Raw genomic sequence first — 21036 nt, forward strand, 5'->3', positions numbered from 1 at the left:
TCAAGATTGGAAGACGCTACACAGGCTGACTACAGCATTAATGAGCTTGTCTGTGGTGTAGGAAATTCAGATTCAGATCCTTCACCTGTTATCTCTAGTATGCATCTGTGTTGTTGGCTGCTCTGAATGTGTTCCTAGATCTCATGTTGTCACTGCTAGATCCAAATTTGGGTTGACCCTCAAGCAGGCAGGACCTCGTTCAGGTCCAAATAGCAGCCAACTCCCTATGCTCACAGAACTTGAATCCTGAATGAGGACAAAATTATGAAAATTGCTTGTCCTATGAGATTTCCGTAATTCAAAGCCAAATCCACATGCTAAACTTGATTTGTCTATTCCTTTTACTGCTCTTTGGAAAAGTCTGAGCACTGTGATAAGGACTGTGTGGAGTACAATGAGAGAAGAATAGGTTAAACATTGTAGATGTTCTCAAACAGGGGTTAGGGAGAGAACCCAATGGGAGAAGTAGTCTGGGATCCAAACCACTTTGTGACTTCTGCATAACTGGAAAATTGAGCTGTAATGGGATGCAGAGTGTCTGCGTGTTTGTCTGCCCATGAGAGGCACAGCTTCTTTTAAGTTGCCTGGACCACAGGCCCCAAAAGATCTTGGACTAACTATAGGATAAAATAACTGTTGCTTCCCTGAATCCCTCCATGTGCCTATGTAGGAGGGATGTGAGTGAGGGCTGAGTTCCCAGAGTGGGTGCTGGGAGCACAGTGTGAGAGCGTGCAATGCTGTGCAGAAACACAGCTTAAGGTCAGACTCAGCTCTAAAGCTTCCCCAGAATCCCAAATCCTCTTTTTATATGAGTTTCACTCAAACACAAACAATTAAAGAATTTCATCTTCTCCTACTATGGTGGGAAAGCCTGGATGCTTCTCCAGTCTCTAAACTTTATTAAATAGCTCCAGAGTGTTCCCTAGATGAGGGTCTTGCTTGGCTTCAGACAACCCATATCTTTGTGTTCGATGTGGATAAATTGGTCACTGATGCCAGTTGGCAGTGGGGAAGAGAAATAACACAGCCTGTTGCAAAGAAGGGGGAAAAAAAAAAGGCAGCTATGAGCCTCATGTCTGCTCGTATGATTGGAATCATTTGACAAGGACTCCCATCAATGGCACCTTTTCAGAGGTCTCAGCATGGGCTATTGCACATCTCCACTATCTGCCCCCTTTTATGTTTCTCCTCCTAAGGACAACACCCATGCCAGCTTTTGAGCTTAAGCACCGTATGTTCTGATGCCTGCCTGGAGCACAGGGAGATGCTTTTTGTAGTTTTAGTTTTGGAATTTGCCCCATTAATAGCAACGGTCTTGTCAAACGGGGAGAAACTTTCCCCCTGGGCCAGATTGCTCTGGACGCCAGCAGCTCTCTCATCACCAGGGGTTTGTCAAAGCGTGCAGTATGCTAACATCCTGCCAGCTCACCTTTCGCAAGCTGAGTCGAAAGCATTAGTCCCACCAGTGCAAATAAGGTGTCTGCCACATGTCTGCTGGTTTCTCCCTGGTGCACTGAGGCAAAGCAGCCCTTCCTTGTCAGTCATTGACCAAAACTGTTGATTCTGGAACAACTGACTGTGCTGGTTGTAAAGGATGCCAAAACCTCTTGGAAGCTGGGAGGCAAAGGTGTTTTCTTTTTAAATGAATTAAGCTGTAGAAGGAATTTCCCTGAGAGCTTGCTTGATATCTGGAGTAGAAATGGCTTTCCTTCTCCATCTCCACCTACTCAACACTTAGAGTCACATCCAGAGAGCCTTTAGACACATTTCTCCTCTCCAGACTCCCTGCACTGGTGTTCCTCTGCTTTTATTTCTAGCCAGCTGACGAATGTTCCAGGTGAGCCCAACTTGAATTTGCTTGCTGGGTCAGTGTAATGGACTAAGTTCAGCCTAGGGAGAGTATAGCAGTTGTAGAGCACATTTTCTGTTGTGTCATACGTTTCTGGCAGGGCTGATCTGGAATAATTTTGGTCGTTTGGTTAAACTGTCTGTTAAAATCACAACCGGTTCCTGAACTGCTTGTTAAAACTCAGGTGTGGTACATCCCACTTGATGTACATGCTCTCCGTTTTTCTGGGAGCCCCCCCTGCTCAGTTGAGCTGGCAGTTCCCCCTCCTTCTCTTCCCCAACAGCAGGCTGAGATGGGCTTTATGGCCAGCTCCGGGCCCCAGGGTCACCCAGACACCTCCTGACCTGCCTTCAGGAACGTAGCTGTGCAAAAGGAAAGCACATCCCAAGACCTGTGTATGCCCAAAGCAGCACGGACCTGTCATATTGCTAAATGCTGTCATGTGTTCTGCGATGGAGACAGGACCCTGCAAGGCAAAAGGCGTTTTGCAGACACATAGGAGAGCAACCCCGTGATAAGATTGGCTTTTAAAAAACAAGTCTTCTTGAAAGGAGTGGTAAACACAGCTCTACCTGTACCTAATGACACAGATAACACCTGGTGGCACTGATAAAGCGCTGGAGCTGTGAGCCTAGAAAATAGGACCTCTACCAGCATCCGTAAATAAATATCCCCATGTGTCTTTACACACTTAAATACCTTTGCAAACCTGGCTCCTTGCCTGTTTCCCATACTCAGCTGCTGCTTCTTTACTTTCACAGCAGCCAGAGCAAGGAACTGAGCTGTAATTTGGGGTTGTGTTGTGCTAAGTGCTGTACAGGCACAGAACAAAAGACCTCTGACCGCTTCCCAGCACCTAGCTCTTGTTGTTTTAAAAACAACCCTCCCTGGTTCTCTTCTTTTTTTGTCTTTTATTCATTGTTTTCTTGTTTCCTTTATATTCCTGGTGCCTCCAAGCTAGAATACCTTTGCTGAGCTCCTGAGTAAGCCAGGCCAAGCCAGCCACATGGAAAGGACTTTTTACCTGTGTTCCACTTATCTGCAAGCCGTGTGACTGGAGTGGAGCTGCAAGGGTTGAAATGAAGGGTGTTAGGGGTAATGCTGCACAAGAAACTTAGTGCTTCAAGGTTCCCACTGGGATTAGGGAACATAAGCACTGCTGGAAAAAAAAGCAAAAGTTTAGACCACGGAGAACTGAGCAGATGCAAACATGTGACGCAAAACTGAAAAGCTGTGCTCCAAGAGAGGCAAATGTACCCCAGCTGCGCCTGGAGTGGGTGGGTCGTGCTTTTCCTGTGCCCAGGCTGTTTATTCGACAGCAACTACCAAGATGGGATTTCCTCCAGGTTTACGTCAAGGAGCTTCATTTCTTGTGTCTTGACCCTTTGACCCTTAACTAGGTTAAAGTTATTGCATTAGCAATCAACCAACCTTGGGTTTCAGCTCTGAGTGACGACTTGCATCCATCCCCAAGTTACATAAATCTAAGCCACCGTATTTTAAAGAAAAAGTTCTTGAGATGGTGTTTCTTGTGAAATCCCAATGGGGAAAGTGTGTTTTCTGGGTGCTTTGTTGCATTTCAGGTTCTTTTGGGGCTCTGCAATTCATGGCAGCTGGTTCCCTGATTATTTTATATTAAGGACCAACTTCCAGTAACATCAGTGGGAGCAGGATTTTAGCTCTAAAGCTATTATTAACTAATGCAGCACAACAATGCCTGGCTTTCGTTCTGTTTTGTTTTCTCCCAGGGTCGGAACGTGTGTGTATCCCATTAACTCTGTCCTCGCTGCTCTCAAAATGTTCTGCACAAATGATTTTATTTTTTTTGTAAGAAAATATATTTTACTAGGCAGTTTTATGAGAGCTGACAAAATGCCTCGTAAATAACCCAGCAGGAAATATGGGGTAAATAAAATTTTTACAACTTTATCATAAACCTGAGAAGTCTTTGGTTCCTTTTCGAATGGAATGAGCAAGGTATTTCATTAAAGGAAAAGACATGCTCTCTAAAGCCCGACAATTATAGACACAATGCCTTTTTAACCTGCAATTCAGTCAAACAGGTTTGGTGGCAGTGGAAAATGTTAAAGGCCCTGTTTTGACACTTTGGGTCATGCTCCCCACAGATCAATTTGTGCTGTAGGCTCAGCTGGAGAACTGGTGTGTGCCTGACCTGCCCCCAAAGTATCCAGGACCTCTAAGGGAACACATATCTGGGGGAACATGCTTAGGACAGGCTGAGGTTTTCTGTTGCCTTTGTACATCTCCTACATCACAGGGGGCTGTGGCTGGGCCCCCTAAGTGCAAAGGGAGTACAAACAAATATGGTCCTCAGGTCTTCAGCACAAGCCTGAAATGCGATGATTTGGTCAAAGACCAAGAGTCTGAAATAGAAACGCTTGGAACAAGCCTCAGTCCTTGAACTTTGCGTGAAGGGGGAATTCAGCTCTCAGCAGGAGGATCTTTGACGTGTGATATTTTGGTACTGTGGGAAGACGAGAGGGGGTGTCACTTTCAAGTCCTTTGCACTTGTAAAAATTCATATTGACATCCATGACTATTTTCTACTTACAGTGAAACAGAAATTTGGCAAAATACAACCTGTTCCTGGATGCATAAGAGGTATGGAAACTACCTCCCAAGGGAAGTGGTGAAGTGCCATTGTACGCCTACTTGGTCTGATGAAATACCAGAGGAAATGATCTGGAGTGAAGGGGTCTTTGCCATCTCTCACACTTCTGGGTTGGCTAAAAACTGTGAGAAAACAGTCCTGGAAAGGCTGAGCTTCACAGAAGAGCTGGAGATGTTCAGATATGCATGTTATCTTCCCTGCATTGAGAACCAGGCCCTCAGACTCATCAGAGGAAGACCAGAGTGGACTCCACCACCCAGGCTTCACCTTGCTGGCACCACAGGTTGTACTGCACAGCTATGGCCCCCACCCCTCCTCCAGGGCATTATTGCATAAAGCCCACCACCCAGGGTGGTATGGGCCCCACCTTCCCTCAGAGGCACTGTTACATTCCCCTGCCTTCCCTCCCAGTCCCTCCCTGCCAGATAGCCCTTCCCCACCCGCCCACCAGAACACCCAGGTCCTCAGGACATCTACAGCAACTTCCTACGGGAATGTCACGTCAGGAAAGCATTTAAAGCTTTTGTAGCTCTAACACCATGTAAACAAGGAGGTAAGCCCACCCCACACCACCACTCCAAAGCCCTTTTGATGTTGATTTCTTTTATAGCCACCAGCCACACTTTGGGAATGGGGCATCTATGGGAGAGCTGGTCCCTGCACCAACAGGTTTGCAGTCCTGCAGCCTGATCCCACATAATGCTGAGTACTCAGAGCCCTAGCTGACTTTCAAGCCAAGTCACGGTGTCCCTGGGAGCTTTGCCTGTATAAGGGCTCCAGCCTCTGGCACGTTGTCTGGAAAGCATTGTGTAAATAGGAGAGACAATTATCACAGCCCTCTCCCTAAAGGAAATTCCATATTGGCACCAAACAGCATGATAGTATGGCAGCGCACAGCCCTGACAGAGCAAGCTGGGCTGTGTGCAGGGCTCTGCCTTCCCCCGGCAGCGACTGACATGCTGTCGAGGGAAATTGGCTTTTTGGTGGGACACGCTGCTTTAGTGAAAGCCCATATGTTACTGAGTTATCTGTTCTGAATCCCCTGTATTATCCCCACGCCTCTGTCACCGCCCCCCTGCCTCTACCCTCCCCTCAGGCCCCCACCCCGATGCAGAGGTTAAATAAAATATCATTTCCTTCTGATTTAGCCTTTGTCTTTGGCAATCAAAATGCCCTTCAGGCCCCTGTGGATTCAACCTTCCAGGTCAGGGTAGGACATGGGAAACCCCTTCCCAGGCATTTCACTGTAGATAATGTCGTGGCTGATTCATGAGATCATTCAAAGTGCTGCCTTCCGCTGCGGCTGATGCTTTCGGTGCTGATGCTTCTTGGCTTGAGCTCTACCTCCTTTTCCCTCCCCACAACACCACCTCTCCTTCTGGCTGGATTTTACAAACCATCTCCTGGGCAGCTGAGAGACACAGGAAGGGTGCTCAGAAGGAAAAGAAAAATAAAGGGCACGTTAGGTCTACTGCAGCAAGCCTCCTTGCAGGGGAGGAACAGGCTGGGTGAGTCGGGAGAGACGGTGAACTCTGTCCCTGCTCCAGGAAGGGCTGAGCCAGGGAAGCAGCAATGCTCCTGCAATCCTGCTGCTCCTCTTTGAGCCCCTGAGTGCCAGAGTGGAGAGAGGAAGCATGAGGGCTCCTGTTGTAATACTGCTGGGTAGATATAGCAAGAGATGGGGAAACATTTATAGCCATATGCTTATAGACAGCAACACTTGTGTGTTATTCCTTAGCTTGATATAGCTCCTCTAATCTCCTGCTCAGCATCTTCCTGGAGGCTCTTTCTAATATAACACCCAACAGAGATCATGCTGGTAGAAGAACCAGTGGTGTAAGGCGGAGACCTACAAAGGGCAGTGTATTACCTGTCTTTGATTATGGAGTGCTGTTATTTTAACCTCTCCTTCCTTGTGCAGTTTTACATACTTGGGTTGAAAGTGCAGAGAGGCAGCAGGGAGATACAGAGCGTTGACTTCACCCTGTAATGTGTGACATAGGTAAAAAGCGAGGAAGGTTTGTCATTTGTGTGGTCTCCAAGGTAAGTAGGATGAGCATGGAAGGAAAGTCTCCAGTGTCGGTGTTCTGTGCATTTTGCTGGCTGGGTTTGTCCATTTCTGACATGGTTAAGTGTGCGGATGTGTGGTTGCGGGGAGCATGCTGCTGTCATGGATGTGCAGCAGGTATACACAGGGATGCACTCTAGGTGAAACCTTTGTGAGCGGAGGACTTTCACCCACCTTCCTGGCTGATCAAAACTATTCTGATTCAGCCCCATGCAGGGACACATATTGGTAGAAAATCATGCTAGTGAAAACTGTCTGTGAGTCGTCATCTGTCATCATGATGTTGTCCAGAGAGGTGGTAAATGCCCCATCCCTGGAAATGTTCAAGGTCAGGTTGGACGGGGCTCTGACAACCTGATCTCGTTGAAGATGTCCCTGCTTACTGCAGGGGCAGTGGATTAGATGACCTTAAAAGGTCCCTTCCAAGCCAAACTATTCTAAGATCCCCAAAGCAGTGTCTATTGGCATGGCTCAGTTGCTGATTTAACTGCCAGGTCTGTCCTAGGACTCAGCCTCACGCATCTCCTCACTCTCTGCTCTTTGTAGGAGACGAGGTAGGGATGCAGAAAAAGGCAAGCATGGAGTAAAGGAAACGGTATGGGTTGCGTGTGTGCATCCACCTTACCATGGGATTATCTGTGGGTCAAAGCACCCTGTATCTCTGGTGGATGGAGTTGTAGGGAATTACCTTACAGGAGTTTGGGCTATGAGGCTGTTCCCCAGTTTGCCTGCCAGAAATAGAGCCTATTTACCTATTTATTTATTCCTTTTTCATCAGCAGCCTCTTAAATAAGTATCTAAAGCATTTCAAAAAGCCAAGCTGGCAAGACATGAAAATCAGAGGGAGACAACAAGGAGGGGAAAGCGCCTGAGAGCCGGGAACAGAGGACAAATGGCCCCCGCCCCAGCAATGGTCCCAACCCACCCATTCTCACCCTGCTAACATCCCTCCCTTTGGTAAACAGAGACAGGCAGGTTGGCACCTTGTCTCCTCAGACAAAGGAGATGGCCCTTTGTTTCACTGTGTGACTCCCTGGCAGATGGGGGCTGGAGGGTGCCTGAGGGGTCTTGTTCAAGGAAAGCCTCCAGTATGCAAAACGCGCCCACAGGCAGGCAGCAGAGCGATGGGTTTCCTCCTGTGAAAGAGCTGGGTGAAACAGTTTCTATCTCCTGACAGTTCTTTTTTGACTTTGAGAAAACATAAATAGGCTGTAGTTTTCCTAACTGAGCCTCTTGTTTTTGTAGGAACTGAGAGGGAAACCTGGGATTTAGAGCCATACGTTATTCTGGAGAGGGAGAAAGCCAAAACACTGATGGCAGGAATGTGTGCATATCTTAAATATTTAAAATTCTCGCACAAAATTTCTTAGGAGGTGAGGATTTGGCCCACAAATCAGTGAGATGCAAGTTTTGTGAAGAAGTCCTACTACTTGCAAATCCCTGTTTCCAGCCTCAAGGGATTTACTGGGGTTTATTCTTGTTGTTTTCAGGGAGGGTGAGCGAGACAGACAGAGAGGAAATAGCCAAGCCAAGGCACAAGAGTTGATGAGAAGCCCATAGTTAATTGGTCAGTTAGTCTATCACCCACTGGCGTGTTTTAACCAGGTCTTCTTCCAAGGCCATTGCATCACATACGTGGTATGTGCTTTCTTCAGCCTTCTACACCACAAAAAGCTGGGCTTAGGCAATTAAATCACTGAAAATATATTGATTTCTTCAGGGAAGGTGTCAGGCACCGCATGGGGAGACTCGTGGCACATTTCCACACCCAGCTCTACTGTGGTGGCAGCTCAGATTTGTCCTTGTGGATGGGGAGTCTCTGGGTTGAAACCAGTCTCACTTGTCGTGCTGGCTTGGAGGTCTCTGACCAGCTGGTAACAGGAAGATGTCCACACTGCTGTTGGCATGATTTGTCCCCTTGTTTCATTATTTTCGTTCCCTACTCTGACCTATTATTAACAGACCCACCTTCTACCTAGTGCTTCTGTTTCCCCTGATATATTTGTAAAAGGCCTCTTATTCTCCTTAATCCCTTTGGCTATAATTAACTCATTCTGCATTTTTGCTGCCCTTATCTTTTCCCTGCAAGCCTTAACTGACTGAATATTCTTGTTTGGTTGCCTCCCTGTTTTCCATTTCTACTAAAGGTTTTCTTTTTAATCCTTAGATCTCTGAGCAAGCTTTGCACAGTCTTATTTCTTGCATTCTTCTTCTTTATTTACTCTTGGTTTTCTCTCTCACCTTACTTTCTGTGCGTGTAAGGACCCCTACCTGCCTTACACACGGGGAGATTCCAGGACTGCCTCACATGGCAGCTTACTTGCTCAATTTCTTAATTCTCTTCAATGCATTTGATTTTTCCCTTTGGCACTATGCGATTTTTTTTGTCTATGCTGAATTTGTTCTTCCCACTTGGGAGATTCTGACCTTCTAAGGCCATTCCTTTCTTTCACCCAGTACCTTTTGTTCTACATGGTATAGAAAACATGCAAAGTAAAAATTATGTCTTCTTCTAAAAAGTGTTATTTGTGTAGGGTTTATTTTCGACCCGGAAAACTAGAAGGGCCGAACGTGGGCTCTGCAGTATTCAGAAAGGTGGATCTTGGCTCTTGATGCCAAAGGTGGCTCTAGAGTTTGAGTCTTTATAACATCTTGGCGTCTCTTCCCAACAGGACTCTGCGGACAGCCCTTTCCTCTAGCCTCTCAGTCCCCAGCTCATCCTCCCTGCCTCTCAGCTGGGTTTGCCTTTACCTCGATGACTTTGATCAGGTTTTATTTTCCCCTGATGCGTTTTGCCTCTCATGCAGACAACAGTATCTCCAAGGAGGCCATGCTCCTGCTGCTGGGGCTCGGCTGGGGAATGGGGTGTTTCCTCACACTCAGAGGAACACATCTGTGGCACGTGATGGGGATCCAGTGTGTTTACCTGCAGGGAAGGTGCCAGGGGCTGGGATGACGCTGTGGGCTGGGGCAGTGAGAGCCCATGGAGGACAGTGGAGACCCGTCTGGTATTGCGGGCTGAGGCAGCCTGTCCTGCCTGCCATTTTAGGCTGCAGAAGGAGGGGGCTTGGACCACCCTCTCGCTCCTCAGCCCGCTGCTAACACCCACCTCAAGAGCAAGCATGGCGAGAGGAAACTTGTACTGCCAACAAAAAGGTGTAAACAGAAGTGGGATCTCCAGCCATGCTTTTCCTCTCCCTCCCACAAACCGCAGCTGGGCACACCAAGGAGAGGCCAAGGGGCCGTGCAGGTACGCTGCGTAATTCGGTGTGTGGGGATGGAGATAAACAGCCCATTCTTTTGTCCCCATTATTGTGAAAACTGAGGCTAAAAAGACCACCTCAGAGGAGAGTCACAGGTAAACTTGTCCTGTGTGGTGTCAGTGCCCAGGAGGCTGACAAGGTGGGCAATGAGGGCCTGGCCCAGACGCCATCTTCTCCATGAGAGGACAGGGCTGCCTGAGCCCCGCAGCCTGTGCTGCTTACCCTGGGGGAGGGCAACTGACTCATCGTGGTTTGAAGAGTGGAGAAAGACAATTAAATTGAGCATTATTACCCTACTGCCAGCTCCCTTTGCCCTTTCCACCATGTTCCCCCAGGCTTGGGCCTCCATGGAGGCAAGGGCTGTACCGCTTGGACAGCAGGATGGCTGCAGGGAGGAGGGAGGTTTATGAGGAGGTTTATGCCTTCCCTCCTCAGGTTCCTCTGGCATCAGGCTGGTCCCACCAGAGCTGGCAGTCAGCTGCCCGCTCCAGTCTGTGCCCTGAGTGAGGGCAGCAGTGGCTGCAGGTGTCTGTGCCCATGGCGAGTTTTGCTGGCCTTGGCCTCTGGCATTGCTTTTTGCAGCGGCCACAGACATTTTTTGCGGCCTTTGCTCTCCTCCAGTTTCAGGCTCTGCCACTCCTGGGCTGTGCTTCAGCAGGGCAGAGCGGGGGAGGGAAGGAGGAAGAAGTGGGGGTGCTGCTTTACAGAAAAAAGAAAAAAAAAAGTGAAAAGCAGTCATTTGGGGCCTGGGCATGCTGGTGGTTTCGCCGCTTCCGTTGCCTGATCCACCTTTTCAGACACGCATGAGGAGACTTCTGAGAAACGGCCCTGGGCCATCCTGGAGCGCTTCAGCATAACTGTGCACACGCGTGCGTGCAAACACACAGCCCTGCGCGCAGGCTTGCACGCCAGGAAGGAGCCCACGAGGCCGGGCTGCTCCCCAGCACACACTCACGCGTGCACACCTACCATCCTCCTTCCACAAAAGAGGTCTCTTTCATTTCCTGCGAGAGGAGGAGGTGGGAGAGAGGCAACTTGAAGGCTGCAAATTCCTCAGCCACATATCTCGCCTCCTTCTCCTTCCTTATGCTGCCTGCCAGCTCCACGCTCAGGAGCTGCAGCTCCTGCTTCCCATACAAATAGGCAAAGCTGAACAACTGTGCTTTTAAACCTTGTGAGACATTTCTCTTGCTTTGTGTTTGTTTGGTTGTGGGTTTTTTTCACAGCGCTTGTGTGCTTTGCCTGCCAGAGCTACCTCAAGGCTGCTCTAACTCTATAGGGCCAAGTTGCTGTTTAGCTGGTTAGGAGCACAGGCAGGCCTTGTGCTGTGGTTGAAGCATTTTTTTGCCAAAACTGTCCCCTTCGTGCCCCCAGCCAACCCCAGGAAGCTAGTCTTCATGCATATTGACGATTGCCCTGTGCTGGAGCAAGGCTTTTCCAAACCCTGAGCAGTATACATGGCATTTCAAAGGGATATTGCTGTCAAGCACCCAGCGTGTCACAAAACTGTGAGCTGGAGCCACTAAAGCAGCAGGTGGTATCCAGGTGTGTTAGGTTAATCCTCAGCTCTCCTAAACCAAAATTACCTTCCCTCATGAGTAACTAGGACAAGCATAGGAGAGGCAGAGAGCGTTTCTATTTCACAGTTATTTGGTGCTTGCAGGCTCTCCCTCACTTTCTGCAAGCTGGCTAGTATCACTTCTGTGTCATGGACAGAGATCTTAAGGGTGGTGGGTGAGATCTTATTCTTTCCAGATCTGTGGCAAAACTGTAAGGTGGTGTTTCTTAGCCCATTCAGAGCATCCTGATGCTGTGCTGTGGCTCAGGTAGAGCTGCTGCTGGCGTAGGAGGGAGCCCAGCTGGCTCTCCTGTTTCTTTGCCTCACAGTGCAGGCGTAAATGAGTGGTATCAGTCAGAAACTGTGCCTGAAAGGCAAGTAGGTTTTGTGTTCATCTAAACAGGGGAAATCCTGTACACAGAGATTTCAGGACCTGGTGGCTGGAGTGCAGAATGCATGGAGAGAAAGTCCGCTTTTGCAGAACGTTTCCCAAGGCATCCAAGGACTCTCTCAAACCCACAAAGCCTGCCCTAAAACCACAGATGCAACAAAAGAGGAAGAGTCCACAGCAGAACTCGGAGCATATTAAGCCTTGCAAAATAGGTCTCTTTCTGTGGCAGGGGGTATGTGTATAAATATATACATACGTGTACATGAAGAGAGAGATGGGTTTGTTCAGCATCAGAGCTGAAAGTGAAAGCAGCCTGCAGGAACGCTGAGCAGGGGCGGTGATTTCAGACAGGGCTAGCAGTGGCAGGGCAGGATTGAGTGGAGGAGAGGCCCGCAGTGGTGGCTTTGCAAGGAGAATGACCAGTCTTTCCAAGCCCTAATGCAGCAGAAGTAAAGGAGACTGGCTGGTTTGTGGGCCACAGAGGTAAATTCAGCAAGGATGTAAATAGGAGAGTGAAACATTGGAAAGAGAGCACCGAGAAAGAGAGTGCAGATAAAAAAATGTCCAACAGGTGGAGGGTGCGTAGGCCAGAAGGAGCATAATTTCCATGTGGCACTAAGGAAGAACTTAGGAAAAGAAAGTAAAAAGAGCAGGTTAAAATATAGCCAGCTGTCTAACATGCTGGTACCATCTCTGTTCTTGTCAGTTCTGACACAATGGAGTGCAGCCACTGTTGAGTTTGGAGTTGTGCAGGCTCCCATGAAGGCGGTGTTCAAGGCTGGCCCCAGTGAGACTCTACCTGAGGTGGCTGCATTCCTGTGCATTGAGTCAGGAGCTCAGAGTTAACTCTTTCAAGGATGCAGGGCCTTTGCTGAGCAGGGGTGAGTCCCTCATGCACAGCTTTGCTGGAGCTGGAATGACACTGACAAAGAGATCTCGCCGAAGAAAGGAAGTCAAGGAGCCTGTGGCTGGACATCGTGTCTGTAAGAGCTGTTGCTTCGTTTGGACAAGACTCTGGCCCACAGTGCTGGTGCATGCTTTGTGAACGTGCCTATGGTACAGTTTGCAGTCAGAGCTGCATATTTTGGCTGCTGCATGTATCTAGCTTCAAGTTTCCATTCTTGGGACATGACCATGTCCAAGGCCTGCACTAACACAGACTTATGGATTGCTACAACCCTATGCAAGGTAGATAAATTCTTCCTTGACTGAGTGGGCAGAGACACTAAGCCTCTGAGTTAAGCAGGTGTAGAGCCTATTTATTCTAGATCTCAGGAGTCTGTAGCTCCTGGGCACAGTGGACTCGCTTCCCGGATCACTTTAGAAAGCACAGAAGAAGGAAATATGCTGGAGATCCCTGCCACTATCTCAGTTCTTGTGAGTACAAGGTCAGCAGAAGAAAAGATATTCCATGCTATGTCTGGACTGCAGGCAGACAGGCTCCACTGGGCAAGCCACAACCCTTCTTCCCCAATTCATCTCATCCAGGCCAGGGATGTGATTTGAGCTCCCTGACCTCCTTTAGCCCACACACCCAGTCTTTCTTCCCAGGAATTCAGAACAGAGCTGCTGTAACTCTCAAGATGGAAGGACCAAAGGGTGGATGAGACCAGGGGTTACAGTAGGGAGGTTCAATCTCTGGAATTATTACCTGTGTCTTGCCTTCCACTGGAGCAAAATTCACTTCCACGTCCCTCAAAGTCAGCCTGCTGTGGCAGTGGTGGAGAAAGAGAGTAAAGCAAGCAGATAATGCAGCGGGGGAACATTTCTTTGCGTCTTTCCTGGATAGAAGTGTTGTCTCCGTTCCCATCACTTGCAGGACCAGCTGTGGTTTCTGGCAATGGCAGACACAGCCATCACCCTCTGGGTTCCTTTCCCTTTCATTGTCCCTCTAGAGAACAGGACTCCTGTTAAAAACCCTGCAAGTATCACTGAGAGCCTGCTCTATTATTCACCAGCCAGTGAAGCAAGACGGGCATACTCTCCCACAACCTAGGGATGCCCCTCTGATCTATTACCAATGGGGCTATCTTTAATGGGATCAGAGTCTGCCCTTTTCCACATCCCAGTGGGACAACACCTGCCCACCAGAGAACAAAGAGGAAACCTGTTGTGATGGGAAAAAAGACGGACTTCTCCCCAGAGAGGCAGTGAGGCCATTTGATTAAGAGCATCTTTCTCCCAGCCAGCTGGTTTGCTAGCAAAACAACCAACTAAACTTCATCTTTATGCAAGAGAGAAAATCTCTCTGAAGCAAATGCCACAAGTCCAGTTTTACTCACCTACATAAACCATGAGAAATCTGGGGAAATCATTGCAGAAGACGACTGTAGGAGCAAGAGGGAAAATATTTCTGCCTAAAAACAGTATTTAAAATATATTTTTAAAAGGTAATTTCAGAGCAATATTTGAAATGCTGCTGCAATGACCTAACTAGAAGCTTCATCTCTAACTTGTCCTCCTCAAAAGACCCAGCAGTTACCCATTGCTGTACATCTCTCTCAAGCCCCAGTCTTTGCAGAGGTGCAGCATCCCAGTCAGGCAGGTCTAATTCCAGCTGTGCCTTCTGCATGAATGTCCCCTCTGGAGACTGACTGTCCCAAGTGTGCACATCTGCCCCAGGAGTTCTCTTCATCTGTAGCACTCCCAGCCCTGGAGCAAGGAACCAGGACAGGGCCAACCAACCCACATCTCCTCAACAGTGATGCCAAACTCCAAATCAGACCATGCCTTCTTTTTCTCTGTTCTTTCTTCAAATCAGAAACCATAGGCTTGGTTGCTGGTGCTTGTCCCATGAGTTGCCCAGAGCAAAACTGACACGAGCATAGGTGTAGGCTCCAAGGGGCTCAGAAGAAAGTTCTCTATGACCCAGGGGCCACTTAGTGGTACATGGTTCATTAGCCCTGTCCAGAGTTGGAGTGGAAGGACTCAGGCATGCTTGGATGTGTTTGTACATCCTAGTTTCTTTGGCAGTTTTGTGATTCTGGCAGAAGTGTAATTGTGAGCAAAGCTTTATTCCAGTGGATGCGGCACGTAACAAGAAGTTCACCTTCAGTTAGAGAGGATCTTAATATGACCTTCCGTAAAAAAGGGGCATTGTTTTGAATTGTTAAACAGCTGCTGTGTTCCACCCGAGTAATGGTTGCAATTCAGTAGTGAATAATATAAGCCTTAGATAAACAGCCGGTAAAATAATTTGGGATCTTTCCTGGCGGGGGGAAGCAGGCGAGTTACTCTACAAAAATAAATTATTATTCTCTCTGCCTAGGAAATGAAGTGTTCTCCTTTTCATCACCAAATGGGCTGTCGCACAAAACCTCTTCCCGCCCTTGTGTGCTGGAAACAGCCCAATGCTGTTTGCGGTACTCTCTCACCGCCTTTACCTTCATAGGAAGCAAGAGGCAATTTTAGTTTGGATTCGTGTGTTGTCTCTGTTTTCCTCTCCAACCCTTGTCTGTTTCTCCATCCCATCCCCAATATGCTTAAAAACAACCCTCGCAAACTGCCCGTCTGCTGCTCTGCGCAGGCGCAAACATCACCTCCTTTCTTGGGGCAGCCACAACGTGGCTGCAGGAGAAGCAAAAGTTTCCCTAAATCGCTCCCTCCTGCGAAACGCCGAGCGTCCGTTCGGTACATGCTGTGTCTGCCTGTGCTGGGGCAGGACTGCAAAGCGCTGGGCCTTGGGTCCTGGCCTCCATCGGATGAACAATTTCCCGTTGAAGGTTACTCACTTCCTGTTTTCCGTATTTAGACAATCTGGGCCTATAGGGAGGCTTTGATTTGTTGTAAACTTCAGCTGGTTTAAACGTTAAGTCGCGGGAGACTGAGGCGGGGGGAGGAGGGGAAAGGCCTGGAGACAAATTAGGGCTATTTAATACCGTGACTGTGTTCTCTCGCAGTTTTCTAGTGACCATTAGAGCCTGTGAAAGGAAGGTCAGGGGCTGACAGCATGGGAGATGGAGAAAGGGCTGCTTCACAATGGGCTGGGGCTGGAGGCAGTGCGTGCCTGCGTGTGCGTGGGGCTCTCTGTGTGTGCGCATCTACAGCAGTTGGGAGCAGCCGAGTGATACACTCCAATGACTAATTTCTCCAATGTGTCACTTTTGCCACAGACAGACAGCTGTACGGAGAGGCTAACGGCAGTGCAACAGCTCTGCAGCGAAGGCAGGGAGGAGCCTCTAACCTAGAGAGGAGAGTGCTGTGCCCTTTCCGGGTGCCTATCAGTACGCGCCACACACTGACATTTGTTAGAACTTGCCCAAAAGTCTGCTAGACTGGAGCGAGTCAACACTTGTACATAGCTGATAGGGCAGGTCATGTCTTTTTTATGCCTGTTTTGCAAGGGGAAACTGAGGCATGGAGTGCTGTAACTTTGCTCGGTATCAGAAAGTGAGTGTGTGAGGGATTGGGCTGAGTCCTGGCACCAGTCAGGCAGTGGTCTGTCTCCAGAGATGTGCTTCATCATGAAGAACGTCTTCCCTGTGCTGGTGGGAGTTATGCCTGGGTAGAGGAAAACAGTGCGCAGCCCAGGGTGCCTGTGGGCACAAAGGTTATGTGAATGGTTTTGGTCTGTTCCTTTTTGTTCATCTAGTTCTCTTCTAAGAGATTAACTCTCAAAATGGGGTGCTTTTACTTCCAAATTTTACAAGGGTCTACAAAAAAGAAAAGAAAAGGGAAAAAAAAAAAAGCGTATGGACTGAAATGCAGTGGGAGATGGTAAATTAATCTGAAGTTTAAAGCAAAATCCAATAGGGATTTCCAGGGATGCCCTGAAATCTAGCAGGCTAACATGCTACCAGAACGCCTATGTGGGCAGGTGAGAGTGAATGAAAGAACCAGAGATAAAAAAAATCATAACCAAAACAGCCAACATAATGCTCTTCTGTCCCAGGTAAAGAAATCTGCCATGTCCTCTCTGCCTGATGGAGAGCAGGAAGGAGCTGAATCAAGCCCCAGAGGAAAATAAAAGCACTGGGGAAGACTTTGGTGAAGCATTGAAGTGTTCAGGAGAAACAAGGGTCCATGTTCATGCTCTGGCATTGATAGGCCCAACTCCAAATGATTTACAGGTGCTCTTGACCCTCCTGAGCCAGAGTCAGCTTTCCTCCAAATAACTCCCTGCAGCCCAGAGTGCAGTACCATAGAGAGAGGCAGGGGAGCAGGGTACAGGCTGGTAGCTGTTTTCTCCCTGGCATTGCTACATAGGCTGGGTTAACATTATACTTCCCCGATTCAGTTTTTATAGACCAAACAGTAGCTGTTCCCTCCCTCGGTGGTATGTCAAAGCCTTTCCCTGAAGGAGGGGTTAGTTCTCTATTGTGTTACTACCTGCTAGATGTTTTTTCTGCTGTATCTCCTACCCTGTGATTGCCTTTTGCTCAGCCAAGCTTTTGGTGCTCAGAAATGTCACTTAGTTCTTACTGCAAATGCAGCGTAGTTCTTACTGCAGTCTCTCCCATAAGTTTCCTCTGACGAGGCCCTCGACCTCCCAACAGCACCTTGTCAGGGCGAGCTCTGGATCTGACAGGGACACCTCAGACTGAATCAGGATTGACTGCAAAGCCAACACCGCAGAGAATTGCACCCAAAGCTGCTCAAGCAAATGGTGTCTCTGAATCGGCACCCGCTGGCTGCCCTGATGCTGAGGTTTGATCTGTTAGATCCAAAGCAGCCTGGTTTGCACTTATATCACCATGCTTAAAGAACAGTCACTTAATCTCACTTAGAAATGTTTACTTGTGAGGACCAGATGGCCCAGGGAGTTGGGCTAAACAAAGCATTTTACTTCATGGTCACACATTCTAATCCAGTCCAGGTTGGTGATAAATGAACATATTCACCTGATAGCCACTTTTGGCTTCATTTTTGGTGTTTTTCAGGCTTGTTTCCAAGGGGAGATGTCACACCAGAAAATCTCCCTCTGTGCCCTGCCACAGTTGGTACTGATTTGACTGTCTCTGTGGAGAAGCCAAGGATCAAATGCTCCATGGCGCCAGACTGTTTTCTTTCGCAGCCTGCAGGTAAGGGGAAGTTGTCCTGTGTCTGGCTTTGTCATGCCTGCTCTGCGGATGGGCAGGATTTCAGTTTGCAAAGCTGCCAGTCCAACCCCCTCCACCAGCGTAAAATTAATTAAAAAAAATAGGGAAATGTTTAATTGCAGTTGACATATAGGCAGTCTCTGCTATGAACTTTACACGCAATCACAGATAACAGCATCAAAATTAATGCCTGCTTCCCACTTGTCCTGCTATAAGCAATAAACGTTTGGCAAGTCAGTAAATAACAAAATTCTCATGTGGCCATCTACAGGTCACCAGGATACTTAAGAAGTTTGCGTTAATTATACCATGTTTGCCATCAAAGAGGGGATATTAACCCTTTCGAGCTGTTGCAGGAAAGCAGTGGAGTCATTTGGAAGTAAGTAAATGAAATCTTGTCACTAAAAGTGCAACCTTTGCAAAATTAAAAAAAAAATAGAAGAGATGTTTGAGGCAAAAACCTCACTAGACATCATGGAAAATACAGTGCCTTTTCAGCTTTCCTTTTATTTATTTTGTATTTTGACATCAAACACTCCCTGTAACCTAATCTTCTTGGCTTTTGATGTGGCCGTGGAGACATGACAATTAAGCACGGCTTAAAACAATAATCCCAACAACAGGAAACAAAGGCAAGTAATGTCAGGGTTCCCCCCTCACAAAAAGTCTGTCCCCCAGTCTTTGGTGGTAGTGAAAGGACCGTAAATCCCAATTTGTTGCCTCAATATCTGCTCTGTGCTTACACTTTACGTTGAACTTTACATACTTGCTCCATTTCCATTCCCTGCTGTTTGTTTTTCTTCCGCTATGCAAAATGTCTGGAGACAAACACGATACACACGTTGCAGAGAGATGGTTTGATCTTTCACAGATTAGTGTCACCTGACAAAGACGGGATTATTTGTTATCTGTGTTGCAGGAACCACTGAAGACCCCGCTCAGAAGAGGCACGCTCCTCCGGGCACTGGGAGGCTGCAGCACCCCTCCTGACAAGCTGATGGATTACAGCTCTGATTCTGCGAGCGGATCGGACCGACTCGGCGAAATGCCTGCAGAGAGACAGCACCAAGGGAAGCCCTCAGCAAAGTCTGAGTGGGTGTGTAATGTGCAACCAAAGCAAATAATTTGATTATTCTGAATTATTTGAAAGTGATGATGTTAGTTCTCCCGTTCTCTCCTCGTTTTAGCTGTTCAAATATGGAGAGCCTCTGAGTTTAGTTATAATCCCGTTTTAAACCTGTCTGAAAACAAACATGTTTCTTTTTAAATGAAGCTTGCACGGTATGCTATAAACTGCCTTTTTTTTTTTTTTAATATTTAATGGATGTTTGCACTAAGCCTCGCTAAACAAGTTAGAGAGATGATTAACTCGTCTGAAATGATGCGGGAAGGCCTCATCCTGGTTGCGTGTGCTTTCTTCAGCACATCCAGAGCTGCTGTGACTCCTTGTCATTCGTGAGCAGGGCTTGCAAACAGGGCTGGGGAGGAGGCTGCACGGTTAAAGAGAAGCAGTGACAGAAAGGGCTGGAATTTGCACACACACACGCTGAAAAAGGAACTCAGGTTATTTTTTTTCTTAATGAAAAAGTAGTTACCCCAAGTTGGTTTCCACAGAAGTGAGATGCAACTCCTGGGGGATCAAAGGAGGAAATCCAAAGTTCACTAGCAGTTTTCTTGAAAATACTGTTTTAATAGCAGCAGCACTCACTCACCCCGACACATGGCAGAGGGACTTTGCAAGACTTTGTAAGGCCCCAAGGAGTTCTTTGCACGGGTCAGACTCAACCATGGGATGAAAGCAGCGCAAAGTTTTGGCCATGGGAGAGCTGCCTGGTAAGCACTCTTCTCCATCCTCACGTGCCAGCCCGCGTGCGCATCCCCCCGCACCCATGGCTGCACCCTTTGTCAGCGGCTCCAGGACAGCAGTGAGGAGCTCTGGGCTGGCCATCCCCCCTTGTTCCCTTCACCCCACGGATGATGCCAAATGGTAAGAAACTGGTTTCCAGGTTGACGGTGCTGCGTGTTTACAGCAGTGCAAGAATCTACAGAGAACTTTGCCCGGTCTAATACAGGCCCTGCCTTGAAAACCATTAGGCAGATGGCTGCTTTTCCAGGTTTACGGTGCTTTCAAAACTTGTTTTTAATTGAAAACCATTTCTCCAAACACTTTAAAAAAAAAAAACAACCCAAAAACCAACAAAAAAGCCTAGAGAAACCACAGTTCATCATCTGCAATGTGGCTGCTGCCTTAGATTTCAAACTGGTTTAGAAACTTTAGTGCACTTAACTGCGTGACCTCGTCACCCCAAAATGACACTGGGAGAATAAGCTTTTGTACCTGTGCTTTTTATACTAAATCATTCACCAACCTCTTTTTTTGTCCTACCTTGGTAGGGTTTTGAAATATCAATAGACTGCTCTGCATAAAGTTTAAGATAATAATTCTACCGGCAACAATGCCGACAATAATTTTTCCTCTCCCTATTTAAAGCAAAGCAGCCTTTACGACATGAAGCTGGGCACAGGTACTTTCACAAAAAAGGTATTTTATTATTCTTAGCAATATTCACCTTGAAGGAATATGAGGAAAGCGTACACTTTTTACAGACAATATATAAACATGTTGTACATAATTAACAATAACTTAGTTCACTAATCCAAAAATAAGCAAAATAAAAAAATTAAAATAAAAACAGAAAATACTGCAGATTTTTTTTATGCTGATACAAGTACAAAATAATTTAAATCTCAACTGCCGTTGTCTACGCTGCAGTGACTGACAATATATTGCACTTTGTCAACTGTATCAGTAATCCCTGTCTTCCACCCACATCCCTTCCTGGCCCCTCTGCCCAAATCCTACAGAAAATTGAGTTGGGTACAAATAATGTACAACTGTACCATTGTAAAAGGTAAAAAGTAAAAAGGACCCCATTTTTTACCTCAGTAGATTAAAAATTCTTATGATTTCTCCCAACCAATTTAGTTTCCCATTTATTTCCACTTCTTTACAAAGTGCACCTATATGCCTACGCAGACCAGAAAAAGGAGGAAGGCAGGATTTTCATGGCTGCTTGGTTCTTAATTCATTATCAAATATTTGAATTACATCTTTAGAAAAAAAATTAATGTACATCCATTTTTTTGTTTCGGTTTTTTTCTTTAAAGCAGGACTTTTGCAGTAAAGATACAATTGGCTTGATCAAAAAAAAAAAAAAAGAAAAACCCCAACAACAA

This window comes from Phaethon aethereus, assembly GCF_964289735.1.
Source record: "Phaethon aethereus genome assembly, chromosome: 11".
Classification (NCBI taxonomy): Eukaryota; Metazoa; Chordata; class Aves; order Phaethontiformes; family Phaethontidae; genus Phaethon; species Phaethon aethereus.